Source organism: Hemitrygon akajei, chromosome 13 (assembly GCF_048418815.1).
Source record: "Hemitrygon akajei chromosome 13, sHemAka1.3, whole genome shotgun sequence".
Classification (NCBI taxonomy): Eukaryota; Metazoa; Chordata; class Chondrichthyes; order Myliobatiformes; family Dasyatidae; genus Hemitrygon; species Hemitrygon akajei.
Window position 1 is genome coordinate 89,095,204 of NC_133136.1, and position 21,069 is coordinate 89,116,272.

A 21,069-nucleotide genomic window follows, 5' to 3' on the forward strand; every position below is an offset into this window, starting at 1 on the left:
CCGGTACCTCTTTGGACCGTGGGAGGAAACTGGGCACCTGGAGAAAACCCTTGCATTCCCCGGAGAGGACGTAGAGACGCCTCACAGAACGGTGCCGGAATTGAACCTGAACTACAGAACGGCCTGAGCTGTAATAGGGTTGCACTAACTCTATGCTGCTGTAGCGTCAGTTACCAGGTGAAGGGCAGTGCAAATGACTGATTCCCTGACAACAGTGCAAATAAGTTAAATTAATCGTTAAAAAAAAGCTTCGCTACTTTTCAGGGAAAGGTGTGCAACTGAGATCTTGAAACCATTAAAAAAGAGATGTAAAGCCTGCCTTCAGAAGCAATAAGTCATCTCTTCAGCACCTGAAACTTTGCAACATGCAGTTAGATAATTCAGACCAGCCAGGCTTACAAGGCGAAATGACACCAGACACCAGGTCTGGAACCTGCCTTTTGTTCACGTTTGCTGCTCCGAAAGCACTGAATCTTGTCCATGGAATGTCACTGAAAACTGTCAATAGATTTTTTCCAAAGATTAAACATTTGGTTTTAATATAAGCAAAAATACTACTAGCTTACCCACTTATAAAGCCTTTTGTTGCTGAACAGTCCGTCCAATCCCTTTTTAATCCACTTGTTAATTTACAATTCTAGTGTTCAACATGGCTCTCTCTCCCTGTCAGGCAAGCAGCCACTCCAGCAACTAATCACCGCAAGTCCTTCCTTCTCCAGTGAGGAATGTGCCACATTGCCAAGGGGGTGGGAATTCAGAAAATAAACTCTGCCAAGTGCTGTTAAAAAAACCCACAAAGATGTCTACTGATTTTAATCCTGTGAGACACAAGAGTCTCAACAGCTATTAAACAGGAGATTGTCTGCAGATGAGGAGTAATTAAAGAGTGTTCCCTACCCCTCCTCTTCCAACTCCACTTTGCTTTTTAATGATTATCTTGATAACCAGTCAGGGCAAACTGATTTAAACAGCATTATTTTCTGCTCCTGCTGAAAAGCCGGATCTGAGATAAAGTGGGTCCTTAGCTGGCATCGGGTGTATTAGGATTACACAAAATGTCTAAATGACCACCTGAAGACTACAAAATTAACTGCTTTAATTCTACAGGACAAACAAAACCAGGAAGAGCCACGCGTACACTACACCTCATCATCTCTCAAAAATTATCTCAGTGAGTCACGGACAATTAATTACTCTGAAGTCTTGACCATTGTTACTCAGTAGTCATAGCAAAAGTGCAATAATTAATCCATTATTGATTCTTTAACCATTCATAGTACAAAGCAGCTGCAAAACCCTTAATGAACAATGAGAAGATGGTGATTACAACACCTATTTAAAAAAAACCAACTCTATTTCCTTGCTGTTTACTGCTAAATTTTGCAGGTCAAAGTCCAAGTTGCCCTATCAAAGCCAAGCCCATCTGAAGGAAAATATACAACTCTCCTCATTGTACAAATTATTTTCCTCAGTCACTCTGCTGATAAAGAGACTCCATAGTGTGGTTTTGTCTTTAGAGAAAGTGAAGGCTCTGCTGATCAGTGCAGTGGAATACCCATTCCCGTTGCTCAGCAAAATGAACGTGCATGAGTACAAGCCTAGGCCCAGCCCTGATGTCTACTGATACAGCTTTCATCCACAGCACCAGGATAACCACCTATATCTGCACTACTCCATAATGATTTCACTACTTTAATATTAATAAGGGAGGCAAGGTAGTAAGAACACAGAAGGACAGTCATCACTATCCCCCGCCACCTCACCTCATCCCACCCCAATCTTAAAATCGCTGAGCTGTCCGCAACAGCCCACATTTAAGTCACCAGCATATGTCGTGAAATTTGTTAACTTTACGGCAGCAATACAATAAAATACATGATAAATATAGAGAAAAAAACTGAGTTATATTAAGTATGATATATATATATATATATATATATATATATATAATAGTTACGAAAAAGTAAGTGGAAATAAAAAAGTAGTGAGGTAGTGTTGGTGGGTTCAATGTCCATTTAGGAATTGGATGGCAGAGGGGCAGAAGCTGTTCCTGAATCACTGAGTCTATCACTATTGAAACTGTGGGACCCACAAGTAGAGTTCAACTCCCAGCTCCACCTCCCTTGTGAGAAGACTGCTCTACCACTGATGTTCATGCCTCTATAGACTATACAAAAAGCCTCTATTATGATGGGGTAATTTAATAGATTCAGAGTTTATTGTGTAATTAGGTTTATTTTTTCTCATACCTAAGCACCTGCAATCCAAAATGGATATTATCAACAAATGGAGGTAGGAAATTAGTTAACAATGTAGATTATAGTCCTTCCATATTCAATTGTAGCATTTCTGTCCACAATGGCCATTCCCAGTGCATGTCCTAGTTGGAACTCTCCTTCCCACTCCCACACCAGTCTGTCTGTCCTCAATCTTCTCCATTGTTACAGAGATTGGAAAAACAGCATATCTCATATTCCACCTGGATGCCTTAGAACCCAATGGTATGAACTTTGAATTTTCTACTTTCATCTGGCACACAGCTGTGGTGCTTCCCTTCCACATACTTTCCGGTTCCACCTACCAGCCTGTATCCCACCTCCCCACCCTTTGCACTGCTGTATACTGGCAATCTTTCCTGTTTCCTCTCAATCTGAACGCAGTATCTCAACTGAAAATGTCAATGTACAAATTTTGCCTTCACAAAGCTGCCTGACCCACTGAATTCTTCCAGCATTGATTGTTGTCCTAGATCTCAGCACCTGCTGCCTCTTCTGTCTTTATAATGAAGTTGTTCTTTGAGACAAAATTGATAAAATCCAGTTTTCATGTTGATGCTGAGACTCAATATAGTGCTGAGTGGTGAAAATCCACATTTCACATGAAAGTGTCAGTGCCAATCATGTACAGTAAAGCAAACTCAAACACAAGGATGAATTCCCACGTGTTGTTTTCCCACTGCCACAACCTTGGCTGAGGTTCCACAGAAACAATTTAAATGTTGCTTACAACCCCTGTCTGCGACTTCCACAGATCTTAGACCATAAGACCTAGGAGCAGAATTAGGTCATTTGGCCCATTGAATCTGCTCCGTCATTTGGTCATGGCTGATTTATTTTTCCTTTCCAACTCCATTCTCTTGCCTTCTCCACGTAACCTCTGATGCCCTTTTTAATCAAGGGCCTACTTTAATACCCAACGACTTGACCTCCACAGCGATCGCTGGCAATGAGTTCCACAGGTTCACTGTTGTGTATTTAATATTTCTGTAATATTTGGGTAATACTGTAAATACATTGCTTGATTGAGTGCACTTTGCTGTTTACATAATTCATTATGTGTTATATGTAAGAAATATGTGAACGGCATATGTCATTACACCACCTCACTAAAGTAAAAAGTAAGTGGTTTCCCTAGCCCCCGTGTTTTACCTTCAATTAGTTTTGGAATTACAGAACGTAACATTCACCACCCTCTGGCTGAAGAAATTTCTTTGCTAAGAGGGATCTTTGACTAAAGACACAGTGACTAACCAGGTGCAAATACAACCTCTTAAAAATATAGTGGCGCTCTTTCTGAAACAGTACCGGCACCACTGAAGATGGAACTCAGATTGGTTCATATGCACGATGCAACGAGAAGGAAGCCAATAAACTATTGTAAATGTGTTATAGAAGTGTATCACAACTGATAAATATTAGTGATCTGATTAACTGCAGGAATAGTTTACGCAGGAATAGTCCACGGAGCAGCTGTACTGCAGTAGAACTATGTGGTTCAAGTTCAAATACTGTCAACTATTCAAATGTTCGACAACCTTTCCGAATTTTGGAGTGGGAAAGACAAAACCAGATTTAGTTTTCAGGTGCAGGAGGGGTAGTTGCCATGAATAGCTAACAAAGGTACACAGATTAACTCAGCACATGTTTTAAATGCACAGATTCGCTTCTTGGTGAATTCCTGCATTCACTCTGATATTCAAGCTTCAGCCTGTGAAACTGTATTCGACTCTCCTCAGAAGCACCTGGAGAGGAGGCTTTCCCCACAAAACAGGCACTATGCAGAACTTGCTTCTAACTAAAACTGCATGTATAAAAAGACGTGAAAATATTGCAGTTTCCTGTCAACAAAGTTACAGCAACTCCTCGACTGAGAGAAGGGTGCTCCAGAACTTTTGGTGCACAGAGAAGGCTCGCTGGTTAGAAGTTGCAGCAAAATGACAACAAATGCCTACAAGACATTTGCCAGAAGTTAAGATACTTTCTGAATACTAATGTTACATTTTAAAGCAGTAATGATATACCCTATACTCCCACTACCTGTGCTACATTGGGCTTCAAATTGGGATCTGATTCCAACCAGAATCCTTCATTTCTAAATTAAAATATGCAAATTTTAGTGACCTGGGTTCGATCATGACTTTTGGTGCTGTCTGTGTGGAGTTCTCCTGTGTGGCTTTCCTCCGATTTCCTCCCACAACGCAAATGTGTGTGGCTTGGTGGGATAACTGAAGCTATAATCTACCCCCTAGTAGGTGGAGTTGATGGGAAGATGGAGTTTATAATGTGGGATTAGTGTAAATGGGTGCTTGATGGATATAATCAGATCTTTACAATCTCATTTGTAATGTCCTGATGACTGACAATATAGAAAGCATCAAAGTTAAACAATCCCTTGGTTTTCAATCATTTTGACTTCACAATCAATTATTGGGAACAAAACATTTAATTTTCACAAATGTATCAATCTTTCAAACTTTATCTTAGTGTAATCCTGGATATAACATTAAAGGCATTTAAAGTACATCAGATAATCATTAGCTCAGCAAATTCTGCCCCGGGGCTATCTTTTCTCCACATTTAGGAGTGTATTTCATCTACAATGGACCATGGTATATAACTGTACGGTCGGCCCTCCTTATCCGTGAATTCCGCATGCGCGAATCGTGAAAACCCGGAAGTGCTCTTCCAGCACTTGTTGTTCGAGCATGTGCAGACTTTTTTTCTTGTCATTATTCCCTAAACAATGCAGTATAACAGCTATTTTACATAGCACTTACATTGTATTAGGTATTATAAATAATCTAGAGATGATTTAAAGTATATGGGAGGATGTGCGTGGGTTATCGTGGATCGGGATCGAAAAAAATCGGAAGTTCTCTTATTAAGTAAGTTGGAACAGATACATCCAGTATTATTTAGTGTCAGTTAGTCAAACATTTGTCTTAGTATATAGTATATATTTTACCTTTCTATGCATATAAAACGCTTAAGAACGAATGTTTCAGCGCCGGGCTCGGGAGTGGAAGTCTCGGGACCTGGGACAGACCGCTCCTGGGTGCGCTCTCCACCGTGCTGGGTTGATGTGGAGGATCAAAAACCCAAAATCCAATAATTAAACCACTGCGTCGCTTAGTAATAATTGTAGCTTTCATCGGGGCAGAGCCTTTCTCACTTTATCCTTTAAAATTGTTCCAATCGTTGACCGACGTAGCCTAACGCTTTTCCAGTGACCGATGGCGTTTCACCTCTTTCCAATCGCTTTATTATTTCCACTTTATTTTCAATTGTGTGCGTGATTATTTTCACGAACAGAAACATTGTGGATTCAGATCTCTGCTGCCGGGTCCTAATGTCCACCGCACTGAGACAGGCTAAATAAGGTCTGGGGTTCCGCTGGGTCCTAAGATCCACCACATTGAGACAGGTTGAGTAAGGGACTTGAGCATCCGCGAATTTTGGTATCCATGGGGGTCCCAGAACCAATCCCCCGCGGATAAGGAGGGCCGACTGTATTGCTTGGTGAGGACTCATCACCAAGTTATTCAACATGAGAGGTGGGTATTTAACCAATCGGATTTTCGCTGGACCTGTGAAAGAGCCACTCAGTTTGTCCTGATCCCCTGCTTCCTGACTAGGAAGCTGCATTTTTCCACTGTTCTAGGAATTCCCCTTTGATGGTTACTGGTTTCTTCACCTTTCAAGCATTACAGCACTTTTACTGGTCACTTTTCCCAAGGATTGATTTGATCATTTTTAGTAATATAACTCTTGAGCTTTTCAGACTGTTCACTTAATGAGACTGCATGAAATAAGCGATAGAAGTGAGATTACAATGAACAGAAATAAACACCAACACATATTTTGTTCGAAAATCTCCATACATAGGCATGAATGTCATGGAAAAAGTAAAGTCAATGGAACATTCAGTATTACTAATTCATTAATTCAACTGAATCAACTTTCTCATCATAAACACAAGAGATTCTACAGATGTGGAAATCCAGAGCAACGCACACAAAATGCTAAAGGAATTCAGCAAATCAGGCAGCATGTGTGGAAATGAATAAACAGTCAATTTTAATGTTAAACTTTTTCATCATTAGTAGAAGATAATTGAGCCTGAAAACTTGCAAAGCAGATGTACCGTTACATGGTGCCATGTGAAGTATTTTTCCACTAACTACAGAGTGGAGAAGGGAAGAAAGACCTTATCATATCCACAGAATGCCTGATTACAGCGAGTCACGTATTTTCACATGGCTTTGGAAATTATGATTGCAATACAATCTTCAGGGAATTGAGTTGTTCCAGAGATTTCAATCAAAAGCTAAGACTCTTTACAGAAGTAAAGTTCTCAAGTTTCAATGACTTTTCTTGCATTTTTCTTACCCAGGATAATTCACTAACATTTTAGACCGCACTTGCTGTGTTCAGAGGCAAAATCAGCACAATGAAGTCTTTTTCAAATTACTGAATGGGAAGACAGCCTATTCAATTTGGTTTTGGTGGAAGCATATTCATCAGAACAGAGCAGTAATTTCCTGTTCATCTTTTAAGAGAGCCATGAGACCTGGGACTCACCAGTCCCACCTTGACACCTCCCCTGTGCTACTGATTATGGTGATTGACCTCAAGTGGACTTAGGACAAAGAAAATGAGCATTAGTTATTACTAGTAGGAAGAATGGTAAGGTAACGGTTTGATCAAGAGAGGTACCACCAAACTCTAGTTTCTCCAGCAGACATACAGCCTGTTTCATTGATTATACTGCTTTCTTATCATTGTATGTTCTATTGGAGAATAGTGTTAGATGGTGGAGGATTCTCGGGCTGATGTGAGCATGCCTTTTGTAGTTAAACAAACTATTAGACTATATGAAAACTGTACAGACCCATGAGGTTTTCTGAGCCTCCATAAACAATACAACAAGGGAGTCCCAATACCAAGCACAATAGCTGGCTGCTCCACTGAAAGGCAACTTGGAGCCTGGTGCTCAAACTCTGGTTTTACCTCCTAATGGGACAATCCAGAGCAAAAGGCTCAAACAAACCACTTTCTGATGCACAGGTGGAAATACCATCTCAAAGACAAAAGCTCTTGGAAAACCTGTTGATCCAAGACCACATCCTATCCCCTCTGAACTTTTATGGCAGCATTAGAAAGGAACCCCTCCTGTGCTGAGTGTACCATTACCATTCAATCTGAATAGCTTTAATCTCTAACAGCTGCAGTTTTCCAAATCAGCTGAGAACAGTAGGTCACAGGTTTTCACATAGCACTGCAAGTTGTGATTGTAATATAATTTACAGAGAATTGAGTTGGTCCACTGATTTAAATCTCAATCCATGACACTTTCATTCAAAAAGTCCTGAGTTGTGATTATCTCTTGCATTTTTCACATTCCTTACTTCTAACAAGCCACCAATACTCAACCAGGAAGTTAGAGCAGATAACCTTGTTACAAATACTGGACTGAGGAAGTTTACCAGACAATATTCATCTCCTTATCTCCCGTTTTAAGAAGTTCACTGTTGGCTGGATAATGTCATTGCTACGACAGTACTCATGACACGTGGTGGAAATGCAGACTTTGTGCTGCTCTGTGGTTTGCCTCATGCTGTGTGTGATCCAACTACAATTACCCCCACCTCGCCTGCTACAGACAGAGACGTTTGCAACTAAGTTCCAAAGGCTCTTCAGACTCAGGGTGACTTAGAGCTGCCAGAAAGCTTAGCATTTCATCTCCCGGGAAACAATTAAACTTACCAAGAATGAAACAGTGCAAGCAAAGTCATTGCAGGGTGAGCCAGAGAGCAGTGCTATACAGTCCTCAGCAAACAAAGTCTCCTTGCACAGAATCAGGCCAAGACTGGACCTACTGCTGAGGAGAGCAGAAGGCACAGGACTGGAAATAACAGGAGACAAAGCTTAGCTCTGTTGACCTGTACGATTTAACACTTTTTTTTGAGGGGCTTCACAATGTACACAGAGTTTCCGAATACTTAAGCAGTTGGTTGAAATTCAGCACTCATTCTAACAAGAACATTCAGCCTTTCCATCACATCAAGGCACTTTCAAGATGTCATCCTGTAAATGTCTCAAATTTAGAATTTTTAACCACTATCGCTATGGGCAACTGTTTGAGAAAAGGACTATGAGTTTTCTTCTACTAAGTGACCTGGCAAACAGAACCTGTTGGTGAAACATTTTTACTCAGCACGACGCACTAATCTTTCAAATTAGTTCCAGCAGCAGCCGGACACAGAATAATACAGACAAATTTAATTTTTAGCATTGTTTACGTTTTGTTGTAATCAGAACATCTGGAAATCAGTTCTTGAAAAAATGTGCTTTTGATTCCTCCAATGTTTGAAGGAAAATCAGTACAAATATAGTCAAAATTAAGGAAGATTCCTGGAATCAGTCTAACAGGTACTGACAGCGAAAACATGAAATAAATTTTAAAATAATGCAGATTCTGGAAATATGAAATAAAAACAGAAAACGGTAGGAACACTTAGCAGGTCCAGGCAGTGCCTGCAGAGATCAAAACAGAGTTAACCTATCAGAATGATGACTGTCCATCAGACCACCAGTTCTAATAAAGAGCTATTGACCTAAATATTAACCCTATTTAACTCCTAACAGATCCACACCAACCTGCTGAGTACTCCCAGAATTTTATGACTTCATTTCTGAAGTTAATTTTGTGCATTACTCGAGGTGCAATTGTATCACCACTTTTGAGACACACAACTGTGGGAGCCATGCGCCTGTTCTCTACCTGCTTTGTATTCTGTATTGCATGTTGATTATGGCAACATGAGTTTGGAACGAGGTAAAAACAAAGGGAATAAGCTACGTATTCATGCTTTGTTCTGTGCAGTTTTCAGCTGGGGATAGATGGATGTCGCATCTTTTGTTGAACGTTCAGTTATGCTTAACTTACACTGGGATACACTGAAGTTACATCGCTTCAAGATTGTATGTTTGCTAATTGCTAATTAAGGATCAATTACATATCTTTGATTTCTGGAACAATCATTACTGGAGCTGAAGGAGTGCCATACAAGTATAACAAATCTGTGGGGGTGGGGGTCGCCAGCTGTGGCAATTTGGCTTGGTTAGAACTGGCCACTACAACAACTACACAAACACATTTTGGTTCCAATCTTCACAAAATACTGGAGGAACTCAGCAGGCCAGGCAGCGTCTATGGAAAAAAGCAGTCAATGCTTCGGGCAGAAACCCTTTGGCAGGACTGGAGAGAAAAACACTGAGGAGTAGATTTAAAAGGTGGGGGGAGGGGAGAGAGAAACACAAGGTTTCCTGGGTTGGAGGAACAACACTTTATATTCCATTTGTGTAGCCACCAATCTGATGGCATGAACATTGATTTCTCAAACTTCTGGTAATGACCCCACTCCCACCTCTGCCCCCTCACCATTCCCTATCCCCAATTCCCTCTCTCACCTTATTTCCTTGCCTGCCCATCACCTCCCTCGGGTGCTCCTCCCCCCTTTTTGTTCTTCCATGGCCTTCTGTCTCTTTCACCAATTAACTTCCCAGCTCTTTACTTCATCCCTCCCGCTCCAGGTTTCACCTATCACCTGGTATTTCTCTCACCCCTCCTCCCAATTTCCAGCATCTGCAGACCTTCTCTTGTTTGATCCCAATATTAGCACCAACACAAACAGTAGGAAAGAAACATGGGACTAAAATGTTGAAAACAGATAGAAATCTTCATCCCATGGTGTACATAACCCCTGGTGCTTTTCTTCACAACTTTAGAGACTTCAATATAAGTCAGGCTTCAGCCTTTGAAATGCGGACTCATTTTTAACTCGGTAGTTGCCACTCACATTTCCCTGGCCTTGGGTAACCGAAGCAGATATGTTCCTGGCAGCTTGGCGTGGACTCAGCCAATAGAATTAAGTTCAAAGTCCAAAGTAAATTTAATATCAAAGTACATACATGTCACCATATACAATCCTGAGTTTCGTTTTCTTGTGGGCATACTCAGTAAATCCAATAAACATAAGAGAATCAATTAACGACTGCACCCAACAGGACGGACGAACAATCAATATGCAAATGACAACAAACTGTGCAAATACAAAAATGAAAATAAATAAATAAACAATAAATATCAAGAACATGAGATGAAGAGTCCTTGAAAGTGAGTCCACAGGTTGTGGGGACGGTTCAGTGATGGGGTGAGTGAAGTTGACTGAATTTATTCCCTTTGGTTCAAGAGCCTAATGGTTGAGAGGTAATAATTGTCCCTGAACCTGGTGGTGTGGGTCCTGAGGCTCCTGTACCTCCTTCCTGATGGTTGAGAGGTAATAATTGTCCCTGAACCTGGTGGTGTGGGTCCTGAGGCTCCTGTACCTCCTTCCTAATGGTTGAGTGTAATAATTGTTCCTGAACCTGGTGGTGTGGGTCCTGAGGCTCCTGTACCTCCTTCCTGATGGTTGAGGGGTGATAACTGTCCCTGAACCTGGTGGTGTGGGTCCTGAGGCTCCTGTACCTCCTTCCTAATGGCTGAGGGGTAATAATTGTTCCTGAACCTGGTGTTGTGGGTCCTGAGGCTCCTGTACCTCCTTCCTGATGGTTGAGGGGTGATAACTGTCCCTGAACCTGGTGGTGTGGGTCCTGAGGCACCTGTACCTCCTTCCTAATGGCTGAGGGGTAATAATTGTCCCTGAACCTGGTGGTGTGGGTCCCGAGGCTCCTGTACCTCCTTCCTGATGGTTGAGAGGTAATAATTGTCCCTGAACCTGGTGGTGTGGGTCCTGAGGCTCCTGTACCTCCTTCCTGATGGCTGAGAGGTAATAATTGTTCCTGAACCTGGTGGTGTGGGTCCTGAGGCTCCTGTACCTCCTTCCTGATGGTTGAGAGGTAATAATTGTCCCTGAACCTGGTGCTGTGGGTCCTGAGGCTCCTGTACCTCCTTCCTGATGGCTGAGAGGTAATAATTGTTCCTGAACCTGGTGGTGTGGGTCCTGAGGCTCCTGTAACTCCTTCCTGATGGTTGAGAGGTAATAATTGTCCCTGAACCTGGTGGTGTGGGTCCTGAGGCTCCTGTACCTCCTTCCTGATGGGAAGAGAGCATGGGGAGAGGAATTCTTGATGACGGACACTGCTTTTCTGCAACAGCACTCCATGTAGATGTGCTCAATGGTGGGGAGGCTCTATCCATGAAAGACTGGGCCAAATCCACTATTTTTGGAAGGGTTTTTTTGTTCAAGGCTTTGGTGTTTCCATACCAGGCCATAATACAACCCGTCAATATACTCTCCATCACACATCTATACAAGTTTGTCAAAGCTTCAGATATCATGCTTAATCTTTGCAAACTTATAAGGAAGTAGAGGCACTGCTGTGCTTTCTTTGTAAGCTATGTCTTGTGGCGACCCACTTTCTGCGCAGGTGAACCGGCTCACAAATAGCCAGCGCGCGGGGGGAGACGTTGGTAATGCACCTCTGATGTCATTTCCGCCCGGAGAGGGCAGGCGCTAGGGATTAAATGCCAGCGCCACAAAGTTTGAATAAACTAGTCTCGAAACGACTTACTGACTGCGTGTTGTTATTTCAGCGCTGTGTGTAGCACATCGCTACATTGCTGACTCCGACGGTCCAAACGGGATTTGGACCAGAGATGACCGACTCTTCATCTGTTCACGCAGTTTCGCTAAAACTGCCGACTTTCTGGACGCTGTGACCACGCGTGTGGTTTAGCCAAGCAGAAGCCCAGTTCCAGATTCGGCAGATATCTTCTGATTCCACGCGTTACTACCACGTGGTGAGTGCCCTTGACCAGGAGACGGCCGCCCAGGTTGCGGATTTCATACAGTCGCCCCTGGAAGAAGGCAAATATGAAGCATTCAAAGCGCTGCTCATTGGGACCTTTGGCCTCTTCACCTGCTTCACCTGGACGGTTTGGGAGACAGACTGCCGTCAGCATTGATGAACGAGATGCTGGCCCTGGCTGACGGACACAAGCCCTGCCTCATGTTCGAGCAAGCGTTCCTAGAGCAACTGCCCGAGGACACACATCTGCTGCTGGCCGATGCAGATTTCAGCGACCCCCGGAAGGTGGCGGACATGCTGTGGAAAGCCAAGAGGGAGAGCGTGGCGTCCGTCGGTCAGATTACCAGGCCACGCGCCCAGCAACAGACCAAACCAGGCCCGGCTGGGGGGGCGCACACAACACAGAGGCAGGAGTGAGGAGGCCAGTGAACAGTGGTGTTTCTACCACTAGCGGTGGGGCACAAAAGCCCGCCATTGTCGCCCGCCCTCCAAGGGCCAGGGCCAGGGCCAGCTGCCGTTAATGACTATGGTGGCTGGCCACCTGGACGGCCTCTTGTACGTCTGGAACAAACAGTTGGGACGCCGCTTCTTGGTCAACACCGGAGCGGAAATCAGCGTCTTGCCCCCGACAGGGTACGACACCCGCAACAGGAGGCCAGGACCCACCCTGAGGGCCTCAAACTGCAGCACGATATGGATCTACGGCACCCGCACAGTGCAGCTGCAGTTCGGCACCAGCTGGTTCACGTGGGACTTCACACTGACTGCCGTGGCCCAACCACTCCTGGGGGCGGACTTCTTGCGAGCTCACAGCCTGCTGGTCGACTTGCAAGGGAACAGACTGGTACATGCCGAGACTTTCCAGACGTTCTCCCTGGGTGAAGCCAAGTTGCCGGCCCCACACCTGGACTCCAACACGCTGTTGGACAACGAATTCACCAGAATCCTGGCGGACTTTCCATTGATTCTGGCACCGCAGTTCACGGCAGCCATGCCCAGACACGGGGTTCAGCACCACATCCCGACCAAGGGACCACCCCTCTTCGCCCGTGCACTAAGTCTCCCCCTGGAAAAGCTCCACCTGGCGAAGGAGGAGTCCAAGAGGATGGAGGAACTGGGGATCGTATGGAGGTCCAACAGCCCGTGGACCTCCCCCCTGCACATGGTGCCCAAAGCAGCTGGGGGTTGGAGACCATGCGGCGACTACCGCAGACTGAATGAGGCTACAACTCCAGACCACTACCCCGTGCTGCACATACAGGACTTTACAGCAAACCTGCACGGGGCAAGAATATTTTCCAAAGTAGACCTCGTCCGGGAATACCATCAAATCCCAGTGCTCCCTGAAGACATCCCCAAAACAGCACTTATCACCCCATTCGGCCCGTTCGAGTTCCTCCGAATGTCGTTCGGCCTGAAGAATGCCGCACAGACGTTCCAGCGGCTAATGGATGTGGTGGGATGTGACCTGGACTTTGCGTTCATCTATTTGGACGACATCCTTATAGCCAGCAGTAGTCGCCAGGAGCATCTGTCCCACCTCCGCCAGCTCTACTCCTGCCTGAGTGATTTCGGCCTCATGATCAACCCAGCCAAATGCCAGTTCGGTCTCGATACCATCGACTTCCTGGGCCACAGGATTACCGAAGACAGGGCAACACCTCTGCCCGCCAAGGTAGACGCCATCCGCCACTTTGCCCGGCCCAACATGGTCAAAGGCCTGCAGGAGTTCGTTGGTATGGTGAACTTCTACCACCGTTTCCTCCCCACAGCAGCCCATATCATGTGCCTTTTGTACACCCTGATGTCGGGTAAAGGCAAGGACATTACTTGGGACGAGGAGGCCTTCGCAAGCAGGTCAGTGAATGGGCCAGAACGTGCGCGCAGTGCCAAACAGCCGAGGTGCAGCGGCACACTAAAGCCCCGCCGCAGCAGTTTGAACCCACCCACCGGAGGTTTGACCACATTCATGTGGATATCGTGGGCCCCCTACCAGTGTCCTGAGGAGCATGGTACATCCTGACTATGGTAGACCGGTTCACGAGGTGGCCAGAGGCGGTCCCGCTCACCGACACATCTGCCGATTCCTGCACCCGAGCACTGATTGCAACCTTTGTAGCACACTTCGGGGTACCAGCCCACATTACCTCCGACAGAGGCGCCCAGTTCACCTCCAGCCTGTGGTTGGCTGTGGCCAGCCTGTTGGGAATGCAGCTACACCACACAACTGCCTACCACCCACAGTCCAACGGACTGGTGGAACGCTTCCACCGTCACTTGAAGTCAGCTCTCATGGCCCGCCTGAGAGGACCTAACTGGGTGGACGAGCTTCCCTGGGTCCTGCTTGGAATTCGCACAGCGCCCAAAGAGGATCTGCACGCCTCGTCGGCCGAGTTGGTGTATGGCGCACCCCTGGTCATCCTGGGAGAGTTCATACCAGCCCCAAGGGGGCAAGAGGAAGAACACTCAGCAGTCCTGGACAGACTACGCGAAAGGCTCGGCAACCTGGCCCCCGTGCCGACTTCACAGCACGGACAGACCCCGACCCATGTACCCAAAGACCTGCAGGACTGTAAGTTTGTGTTTGTACGAAGGGGCGGACACCGGGCACCGCTACAGCGGCCGTACGAGGGGCCGTTCAAGGTGATCAACAAAATCGGGTCCACGTACGTTCTGGACATTGGGGGGAAAGAGGAGGTTTTCATGGTGGACCGACTCAAACCAGCCCATGTGGACTTGGCGCAGCCGGTCGAGGTTCAGGCACCGCGGTGCGGAGGCAGACCTCCCAAATAGAGGCTGATCCAGACTGTGGACATTGGGGAGTGTATCGCCAGTTCTGGGGGGGGGTTATGTGGCAACCCACTTTCTGTGCAGGCAAACCGGCTCACAAATAGCCAGTGCGCGGGGGGAGACTTTGGTAATGCATCTCTGACGTCATTTCCGCCCGGAGAGGGCGGGCGCTAGGGTTTAAATGCCAGCGCCGCAAAGTTTGAATAAACTAGTCTCGAAACGACTTACCGACTGCGTGTTGTTATTTCAGCGCTGTGTGTAGCACATCGCTACAGTCCAGCTAATATCTGAACTAATGATGCAAAATTAACACACCTTCAGTTGCTTTGTTTCCCTGATTCAGGTCAAAGTTTTTTTTAATATTTAGAAATTTGTCAATAAACCAACATTGGTTGTTTTCTAAACAGTTGATGGAACTCTGATAATTACTTCCATGGTATTTTCCCTTAACCCACCTTCTCCCGAATCATACCACTGCTCTTTGAAATCTGGCCCAGATCACCCTGTCCCCAGTGTCATGAACAGTCAACATTCTTCAAATGTGAGGCAGTCCACATTTCGCAGGACACCAGGTTGTGAGACCATCCATAGCAACAGAGCTGAGTGAAATCCTGTCCCTTCTTGGCAAACACTCCTTTCAGCAAGTAAATTTAATGGCAGTGACCACAACACAAAATCACAGTCCATTTAAACCTGCTCTAACTCAGAGACATAATTAGCACAAGTGTTATCAGCCTGAAGTGTTTTAACTTAAAACTGGTTAACTCCTGCATTTAAAGATGCACAGCCCTCGCCAAGCTGTCACCAAGCTGTCTCTAATGCCATCATTTCTCTGGCGGTTACCTGGGTTAAATGGAGTGTGTTATCTTTTCCCTGATTTTATTTATTTATGTGGCAGAGCCCGCAATCATCTCCTAGCTGAAATGGAATTCACTTTACCCTTATCAGGTCAGTGCATTAAATACACCTTATAATTTTGAGCATACATTTACATCACTTTGCTTTTCCTTTTACTAACCCCTATTGACATCAATGGATCTGGGGCTGAGTGGGTAAACAGCTTTAAGTTTCTTGGCATAAACATCACCATCACCATAAACATCATAAACCTCACGTGATTTGTACATATCAGCTGTGAGGTGAAAAAGGCACAACAGCGCCTCTTTCACCTCAGACGGTTGAATAAGTTTGGTAGGGGACCCAAATCCTAAGAACTTTCTATAGGGGCACAGTTGAGAGCATCCTGACTGGCTGCATCACTGCATTATGGGAACTCTACTTCCCTCAATCACAGGACTCTGCAGATAGTGGTGTGGACAGCCCAGTGCATCTGTGGATGTGAACTTCCCACTATTCAGGACCTTTACGGAGACAGGTGCGTAAAAGGGCCCGAAAGATCATTGGGGACCCAAGTCACCCCACCTACAAACTGTTCCAGCTACTACTATCCAGGAAACAGTACTGCAGCATAAAAGCCAGGACCAACAGGCTCCGGGGACAGCTTCTTCCACCAGGCCATAGACTGCCTAATTCATGCTGACACAGTTGTATTTCTATGTTATATTGACTATCCTGGTGTACATAATATTATAAATTAATATAAATTGCACATTGCACATTTAGATGGAGATGTAACATAAAGATTTTTACTCCTCGTGTACATGAAGGATGTAAGTAATAAAGTCAATTCAATTCAATACTTTGACAGATCTTAAGCAGTCTTATACGCTCTTCATGGGCTGTTGCAACAGTTGCTCACCTCCTACCAGAGTAACTAAAATATTCCTGAAGAAGGGTTTCTGCCCGAAACAATGTCTATTTATTCATTTCCATAAATGCTGCCTGACCTGCTGAGTTCCTCCAGCATTTTGTGTGTGTTCATTTGGATTTCCAGCATCTGCATACTTGCTTGTAATTCTAGCTTATAAATCTAATCTATTATGTGTGAATACAAATATTAATTTCACTCAATTAATGAATGAGTTGATCTAATGGTTTGGAATTTGTCCTCAAGAGGGTTACTAAAGGCTGTCAGCTAGTCTTACTATTCATATCTGGGCAGGGCACTGTACGTGAAGGGAGCTGGGAATTCATGCTTCTCAGCACATATCCCCTGGTTTCTTGCTGTGCTCCAATCAACTTCCATAACTCACCAACAAACTACATGTGAATCCATCTGCCAACCACTGGGCTGTATCCCACAGCTAATCAAAGCAAAGCAGGACATGCACATGATTACTTTTTAGGCACAGAGGGGAGATCTTGTCGAAGTATGCATACAAAATTACGAATGGTACGGACAGAACACAGGACAGGCCATTTGTGCTGACCTTTTTATCTACAGCAAGGTCAATCTAACCCTTCTTTCCCACTGCCTATCTAATTGTCTCTGAAGTGTCCCTAATGTATCTGCCACTACCACCATCACTGGCAACACATTCCATGTGTCTACCATTGGGCCAAAAACAACATCTAACATTTTCCCTTTACTTCTCTCCAAACACCTTTAAGTTATGCCACCTTGTATTAGCCACTTCTGCCTTGGGGAAAAAAGTCTCTTGCTGTCCACTCAATCTATGTATTTCATCATCTTGTACACCTATATTGGCAGCTTCCATCCTCCTTTTTCCCAAAGAGCAAAGCCCTAGTTTGTTCACCTGTCCGCATCAGACATCCTCTCTCATCCAAGCAGCATCCTAGTAAATCTCCTTTGCACTTTCTCTGAAGATTCCTACAATGAGATGACCAGAACTAAACAGAATACTCCAATTGTGGTCTAACCAGATTTTTATACTTCACTTTGCAATGAAGTATACATTACTTTGCAGTTTACCTAGCAAATGAAGGCTGACACACCATACACCTTCTTAACCATCCGATCGAGTTGCACTGCAACTTTGAGGGATCTGAATCCCAAGATCTCTCTGTTGCTCCACACTGTTAAGAATCCTACAATTAATCTTGTTTTCTGCCTCTAAGTTGACCTTCTAAAGTGAATAACTTCACACTTTTCTGGTTAGAATTCCATCTGCCACTTCTCAGCCCAGTCTCTTTGACAACACCACCAATTTATGTGTCATCTGCAAACTTAATAACTCACACTTCCACTTCCTCATCCAAGTTATTTATAAAAATCACAAAGAGCAGGGTTCCCAGAATAGATCCCAGTGGAACATCCCTGGCCACCAATCTCCAGGCAGAATATGCTCTTTCTAACACCACCTTCAGTGGCCAATGTTTCTGTTTAGTTTTGGACTTTTAGCACATCACTGAGCACATCTACAAGGAACACTGTTGCAGGAAAGCAGCATCCATCATCAGGGGCTCCCACCACCCAGGACAGGCTCTCTTCTCACTGCTGCCATCAAGAAGGAGAGGACCCACATCACCAGGTTCGAAAATGTTATTACCCTCAACCATCAGGTTCTTGAACCAGAGTGGATAACTTCACTCAACTTCACTTGCCCCATCACTGATCTGTTCCGACAACCTATGAACTCTCTTTCAAGGTCTCTTCATCTCATATTCTCCATATTTATTGCTTATTTATTTAATATTATTATTTAGAGTCATAGGAAAGTACAGCACAGAAACAGACCTGTCTCCTTCTAGCTCTCCTAAGTCCATTCTGAAGCTCCTTCCTGGCTACCTTGTAACTCTCAAGAGCCCTGTCTGATCATTGCTTTCTAAATCTTAAGCATGTGCCTTCCTTCCTCTTGTCTAGATGTTCCACATCTGTTATCAACCATGGTTCCTTCACATTACCATCAGTTCTCTGCCTCAACAGGACAAACATATCCCGAACCCCATGCAAGTCCACATTTCCATTGCAGACATGCAGATTTCCCCCCTCCTCAGGTTGGGTCAGACTAGAATTAGAGGTCATAGGTGTAGGTTGAAAGGTAAAAAATTTAAGAGGGTGCTGAGAGAGTGGAACAAGCTGCCAGGGGAAGTGATGGGTGCATGTTCAATTCTATAAAGTTTAAGAGAAGTTTGGATAGCCATGTGCACAGGAGGGAATTAGAGGGCTAGGCGTTAGGGGCAGTTAGATGGGAATATAGCAGATCAGGTTGGCATGGACTAGATGCCCAAAGTGCCTGTTTCTGTGTTATAATGCTCTATGATTCTATCTAAAAACACTCAGTGGCGGAGGATTTTTTTTGACTGACCTTAGTCAAGTTTGGTCTAGCTCTGATGCGTGTTTACCCCAATGATAATTGTTTTCTTGGGCACAATTAAGGGTGATTTTCCTCTACTCTGTTTTGTGAGTTCTGCTGTGGCAGAAGAGGCCAGGGGACTTGGTGACTCTTGCACAGTGGGGGTCAGGATGAGTCTGACTGGCAAACGGGTGGGTTGTTTGCGAGCTGGGGAGTTCCTTCTTCTGTTTACACTGTGGCCGTGCATCAGAAACACACAGATATTAAACGCGAAAGGCAATTACCAACTGGAAGTTAACCCCACATTTTATTTGCTTCTTCAGACTTGGCCACTACATTGATTATTTCCCAGATGTGTTTCTCCTTCCTGCGTTATAAAGTGTGCTGCGAAAATGGTCGCACAACCAAAGAGTTTGATGAAAATTGTCAGTTTGCATTTCAATTATTAACTGCCCTCCCTGATCACAGAATTCAGCGCAATGCTTCTGACCTGGAAATTTTATAGTGATTTTCTCCTCACGATTGCCATCTCCAACCCCTAGCCATTATGTAAACTAATCTGGTTCAGATTAAAACACTATGGTAGTATTCTCCTACACTCTGATTGCAGTGGGGCTCGAGGTATATTAAAAGTAACTGAGGTTTATGCTGCAACACTCCCTAATTTAAGAGGGTGGCACAGTTACTCTAACAATTCTCCTGGTGGACCAAAAGTTTATTCCTGCTGTGCCTGAACGGTAAACCACAAACAGGAACAAGCTGCTCCTGGAGAGGTTTGTAAACACAACCAACACTGGAAAACAACTGTGGTTTTGGCAGGATCTGATGGTTTGCTGTAGAAGTCACTGTGTTACTGCTGTGGAACAGGAGAACAAAAAACAGCTCCATCAGATGGTGGAATAACAGCAAACTTTCCCACAAAGGGTGGAGGGCAGTGGGGGTGGGGGACTGCACACTCACAAAGCATCTGTTGCCAAATAAGTTTTAACTAGCTAATTTTGCAAAGCACCCAGACACTGTACAAGAAGCATTCACCTGCATAAGACTACAGGCAAATTGTCCACAAACAAATCATATGGAGGCTCAGAATGATCACCTCATGTCAACATTCCAGTGAAACTAAGCAACCAGATTTGTTTTCTTAATGTCGTCTATTTCCATACTTTGCATTTTATACAAATTGCTGTTTACTGTATCACACTATGATAATATTGTACTGATTAACTTTCCCACAGAATGGGTTTCTAATAATGAGTGCTTTACGCCTGCAATTCATAAGTACAAATAATGGTTAAAAATGTGACAAATCAGGTACAAGATCAAGATTAGTTGAGGATTTTACATCATACTAACACCTAATTGCTGAAGTTTAGTTGACAGAAAGCCTAAACAAATGTAAATTGCACTACTGTTGATCAGGAACATTCCAGTCTCTGTGTTGACTGTCTTTAATATATTCACATGCAAATGACTTTCTAAGTCCCTTAGGGCTGATGATGGATGCTTCCTGTCCAGTTCAGCAGGTTCTCAAATAGTTGACGAGGCCAATGTAGGACTTGCAGATTCAGCTGAAGCAGGAAAAGATTTGCGGGGAAAGTAGGTAGGCCGAAGGGTTTCAGCCCAAAATATCAACTGTACTTTTTTCCATAGACGCTGCCTGGCCTGCTGAGTTCCTCCGGCATTGTGTGTGTGTGTTGCTTGAATAGCTTGGGGGCTCAGTTTCTTCTGCCATTGATGCTAAGCTGCCACATGATCCCAGAGACATTTCAGGCTTGCAAAGGAACCCCAAATGCTCCTTCTCCATTTTGACGAGTCATGGGCTCGACGTTCTCGTTAGTCATCTGGGCTGTTATACTGTTTCCATGGAGGCTTTGCGATTGTGGAATAGTTTCACAGTCCAAGCTACTGCAAACTCATGCCACACTGGGCATCACTCTCTCAGAGGCTTCAGTGACTGCTGGGCCCATCGACTATTACTGCGGCTCCATAACAGAGTGAGTGGATTGAAAAGGTCCTTTTTGTTCTTTCAC

General features: G+C 44.6%; 1 protein-coding gene across 8 annotated transcripts in view; it reads right to left on the bottom strand.

The window, feature by feature from the left end:
• shroom3 (shroom family member 3) overlaps nt 1-21,069 on the bottom strand; it is a 416,299-nt gene that overhangs the window by 109,319 nt on the left and 285,911 nt on the right. The window contains exon 1 of one of the 8 annotated variants that reach the window (XM_073065051.1): nt 571-706. The exons of 5 other annotated variants lie outside the window; for them this stretch is intronic. The gene's annotated coding sequence lies outside the window, so the exon portion shown is untranslated. Of the gene's footprint in view, nt 1-566; nt 707-21,069 lie in introns of those variants that run through there. 2 more of the 8 variants (XM_073065046.1, XM_073065047.1) reach the window with 2 other exon arrangements.